The 5,209-nt window shown below is 40.6% G+C and overlaps 1 long non-coding RNA gene across 2 annotated transcripts; it reads right to left on the minus strand.

The window, feature by feature from the left end:
• Nucleotides 1-1,292: 1,292 nt before the first annotated feature.
• Nucleotides 1,293-4,077, minus strand: LOC309719541. Of its 2 annotated transcripts, XR_014280257.1 has the most exons (4): nucleotides 4,008-4,077; nucleotides 2,365-2,634; nucleotides 2,175-2,210; nucleotides 1,293-1,907 (listed from the first exon to the last, which is right to left on the minus strand). It is a non-coding gene; the product is annotated as an uncharacterized lncRNA (long non-coding RNA). The 2 variants fall into 2 exon arrangements; XR_014280258.1 differs by having other exon boundaries at nucleotides 1,293-2,210.
• Nucleotides 4,078-5,209: the final 1,132 nt, after the last annotated feature.

Here is a 5,209-nt window from a genome sequence, read left to right on the forward strand (position 1 = left end):
CTGAATTTGTCTGTCGCTCCATCACTCTGTGTCGCTTCATCCCCTGCTTGCCGCAGTCCCGAGAGGGCCACTTTAGCTAAACAAGGGATTTGAAGATCAGAGGCCAATCTTCTGTGAGAGGTAAACACAAGAGACTTCTGCTGTCCTTAGAATAGCCAAGATGACTAAGAATGAAGGTATCGACTGGGCACATTCAGTCAACTGCATGTTAAAGGGATTACTGCTGATATGAGTCATTGACAGTTCTTAATTGAAAACCAGCATGAGGGAAAATGACAGGGCAAAGGCAGCATGTGAATTCACAGTTCTGTGCTCTCAGTGATGCTGTTTTTCATTTCTTCCATTCAAATCATGACTATCAAATAATAAAATGAAAGCCAAAATGAAAGGAGAGAATAAAACCACAAGATGCCAAACCTCTAGAATGAAACTATGCCTTTTTCTACAATAGAAAAATAGAAAATAGAAAACACAGATTACAACTTCTTAAATATTGTATTTTTGTGTTATAATTTAGTACCTATGAATGCCAAACCAGTGAGTGGAGAAACCGAAACTTTGCTTTATGGAAGAAAAAAATATGAATTGTGAGAATTGGGCTTTAAATTTGGTTTTGAAAATGATGAATAGATGATCTCATTTATATTTATTTTTCACAACCTGAAATTTGAATTAGCTAATTATTGATGAATAGATTACTTTAGTGATCAAAAAAATATGGGCACATTAAACATTAATGTAGCAGTATTTTCAGTCTAATGCGTTTATGGTGCCACTTTGACTTGGGGTCATATTAAATATTGAAAATTATAATAATCACGATATCATAACTTTGGCCTTCCCTGCAATTTTGAGATAAGAGTTGTACACCAAACAGATGTGCACACTTTCAGAGTCTTTTGTTAAAACCAAAGACCAACAAAACTGCGCTTTTCACTACTTCATTAAGAAGATGTGTCTTGACATTGTCAGTGATCCAAGAAAACAACAAAAGCGGAACATAGCCCTTTGTTACAGTTACATAAGACTGCTGTGCTAAAAGGTTTGCTGTTATTAAAGGCACTGCATCCACCAATGCGCCAAAGCCACTGTGACATAGCGGGGCACGAGGGGCAACGTGATGCAAATGATCCCCGATGTAGCTACAAAGCCTGCATCATTTACTTACTTGTCTGTTCACCTGAGACGCATTCAAAGAAAAAATTGCCTTCTTTTAGTTTGATGTGAGAATATTTTTTTTAATCTAACAAGAACTGCGAAGGCAAACAGTCTACTGAGAATGTGATGCCGTTTTTATGAAGTGCACTAATGAGGTGAATGTTATTGATTTCTCTTATTAAAGGAGAAGGTTGATGTAAAGAGAAGCAGACAACAGTGAGAAACAAGTTTGATCTTTACGAATAAGTAGCTTGATTCAAAATGGACCACATCGAATACATGCAGGTACATTTCAGTGTAGTCGGAACAGCATATTACAAATAAAAAACATTATATCACAAAGATTATACTAAAATTAACACCTAGGAGAGTCCACAATAAAGGTCCCTATTCACCTTCTGTATTTATTCTAAAGCCCACGTGGACCCATGATGCAACACAGCACTCTTTCCTCCCATGTCTAACCCAAATCTGCTGAGATCCAAGAACTCTTCAGCGGTGAGTCTGCAGAACTAGAAGAGGTGTTGGCAATTTGCAGACGAGGCTTCGAGATGGAATATGCAAACCAAAATAAAGGCGGTGAACCACTGGAGCAGGTGTTAATTGGATACATCTGTGTACTGTTTCTTCTGCCTCTTGAGTGTTGGAGCAAGGAAACCACTGCCGCAGGAGGAGCAGTTGCAATGTGATGGCTGTGAACCACAGCAGGGCGTTGATTATGCATCATCTTATCCTGGGGGAGACAGCCGCTGCAATAGGAAAAGGCTGTATTTAACCAAATGCTCTAAATGCAGTCCCAACGAGTTTTATATGTGTGCGTGTGTGAGTGTGTGTGGCATTGGGTTTTTTGCATGGCAACATGTGTGCGTTCACATTTTTCTTCTAAGCCTGACAAGGATCAGCCTTTGGACGGGGAAGCAGTTTTGAGAAAATCACATTATGAATGTGAAGTGCACTCTCTGCATTTCCGCTGATGTTTGCTGCCAGTCCTCTAGCTAATCATTTTTATCAGTTACCTGCCCAACTCGCAGTCCTCTCTGTTGAGCAGCAATCTGAAATGACAAACAGTTGCAGTCATAACGACTCTCCTATAGCAACCATTATTTCAGTTTAATAGCAGCACTCTCTCGTTATTGTATCATCCGATGTGCTGTAAGCAAGAATAATCAAAGTCACAGTGACTGTAAGGATGAAATTGATACTCACAGCTCACGAGCACGAAGGGGATTGGGATTCGCACATTCATTTTGTTCTGTTAATCACTGGGAATTTGTACAACAAAAAGGGCAACAACTAAATCCCATCAGAGGCCCCAGTTGCCACATGTCATCCTTCAGGCTGTAGGAAATGGATGTGCTTCATTTCGCCACCCATAATATCTGCAGGGGCAACCACTTGACTCCCCAAAGGGCATGTGCTGGTGTATTAAAACTGTCCATCGTCACCATGCTCATATCTTCTGCTTTTCCTGGCGACCTACAAGGGGTCCAAGAGCCAAGGGACAAAAAATGGTCATGCTGAGGAGCCCAATCTCACTTCACACAACTATTGCTCATCTGAACAGTAAAAGTAGTTGTTTGAGTCAGTTGCCTGCGGAACAAAGTCAGAAATTTAGTGAAATTGCAATGACAAAGCAAGGGATTGAAGTCAAAGTATGTCAGAAGAAGATGAGAGAATTAGTTGCCTTTCTTAACAGAAACTGTACTTTTTTTCCCTCTCCCACAAGGTTTTTGACTTCATTAAAGTTCATGTTTGAGCATGAATATTACACTGATACTCCTATGCCAAATCTCTGTATTGGTGGCTGAGTATGAAACTATTTGAGCCGCCTCAGTCAGAGGGATGGAAAATATTAATCTGTGTAACTCACACATATGCCATTTTTGTGATAAGTTCGCCTGAATTTCCAGTGATTAGCAGGTCAACACTTAGCACTTGTGCATATAAAAATGTGGAAATAGGACTCACAGTCCAGAAAAACATATAAATGATAGCACAGATGAGAGTACAAAATCAGTTCATGCTGCACAGAGGTGAAAGCAGCAAAGGAGGTAGTGTGATTTTGAGGGTAAAAGAGCATGCATCACATAAACAAGACAGGCTTTCTGGCAGTGCATTCATTTTCAACTTTTAACAGCACGGTGCAACGAAAATCTTTGCTCATTCACCTCTATAGTTTATTCATGCAAGAAAGCATGCCTCGGGAATATTGAGGGGGTCATAAAAGCAACGAGACAAGAAAAAGAAACATCTTACACTGCATTAACATTAAGTGATAAATATGTACTTTTAAATACTGCCCGATTCTTATTAACAAATGTATTTTCAGTCATAAATGTGCATCATAAACATCATTGCAGGGCGGTCTGCATACCACATCCTGATACACAGTAAACAGCCTCGTAAAAGCAAGTTATTTGCGTGTATTTATATCCAGTATTTTATTATTCAAAAATCTTTGCTTTGTTTTTCTCCTTCTTATTTATACATAGCCCTTTGTTGTTGTTGTATGTTTTGGTTTTTTAATAATGTTTCCCAGGCAGTAATGGATAACATCTGATACTCATCTGCAACTCTTGCAGCTGCCCTAAAAATGTCATTGCGGCACTACCATATCTCCCTAAGGGCCGGTATCCTTCCCTGATTCTGCACCAGTGAAAGCCTTTTCTTCGCTATGCCTGCTCTCTCGTCTTTTCCATGCCTTCCTCACCCTTTTAACTTGTGCTGGGAGCTAAGGCCCTCCCACGCTTTAACCCCCCCTCCCAGTAAAAAAAAAACAAAAAAACCACAGCACATATGATCAGACTGGTTTTTAAACAAAGGCTTCAAAATGATGCAACTTCTTTGACTCGATGTCGCCTTTGTTGTTGATGCGGACGCCTCAGCTCTGCTTCTTGCTAGTCATGTATCATACCCTGCGAAAAAGGAGGGCAGAAGTTGCAATTAAGAATTCAGCAGCCGTAAAGCAACGTTGGGACACGCCCACAAAGATTCACGGTGACATCCAAACTGAGATTTATACAAACACTGTTACTGTGAGCTTAGCGGCGGCAGCATCGTATTTAAGAAACTCCTGTCTGAGGTGCGCCACGCCAGTTTTTAAAAATGACCTGATCAACATTACTCAAGGTCAATAAGCTTTTTCTAACAGCGTCTTCCATCTTATTGTTTCCCTCCATTCCCTTTTTTTCCCCTGCATCACCAGCTTCTGTTCTGATTACTGACAACTGCAGCATATCATCCTCTGCAGTCTGAGAGGACACCTTAGAGTGAACCATTTAATTCCTCTTGTGGTGGCATCAGGATAGATTAACTAGTAGGAGTTCACCTTTAATCAAATTCACTTCTCAAGCACATTTTTTAAATTCTGTGAGGCACCACATTCCCTATTCCCCGAGGTAATAATGTGTATTTTTAGTAGAAAGTGAGTCTAACTATTGCTCTCAGAATAGGTTCATGATGGACATAACTTAATGAGATATCAGCCTAGTTGTGAGGTTGAGTATTTTTTTCCAGACAGTGTGTGAGCTGGTCTCCAGCTTAGACCCAGTAGGATTCCAATTTATCCAGCAGAGCTTGATGTCATTGTTCGATCAGCTTTGTGACAAATGCATCAAGGCTGAGTGACTCTGCCCTTCATCAAGATATACAGGAATAAAGTTGCCGCACACCCAGGGTTCTAGGTATGCCATGAATAGTGATTGTGTAGATAAACAAGCAGGTTCTGGTAATTCCAGTCACAACCAGTCTAGCTGGAATATAGCATTCTAAAGGAGAGATGGCAGAACAAGGTAAGGCAGAGAAAGAAGAAGTGCAGCTGCAAAATCACCTCTGTGGCCCTGATTTGTCTTCCAACCCATCTCTGTGGCTCCCTCAGGAGAATCTTGTGCCGCAGTCTCTACCCTGGTGTTTGTTCTTGCTTTGCTCTCCTTTTCTCCGTCTCTTCCTTTACCTCCCTTTATCCTCCCTTTCCTTTTATCCTTTCTCCCACTCTGCTTGTATTCACGTTGTCCCGATGCATGCAGTGTTGAAAATGTGTGATTTTTAGTGC

The sequence above is a fragment of the Aulonocara stuartgranti genome (assembly GCF_965226115.1).
Source record: "Aulonocara stuartgranti genome assembly, chromosome: 12".
Lineage (NCBI taxonomy): Eukaryota > Metazoa > Chordata > Actinopteri > Cichliformes > Cichlidae > Aulonocara > Aulonocara stuartgranti.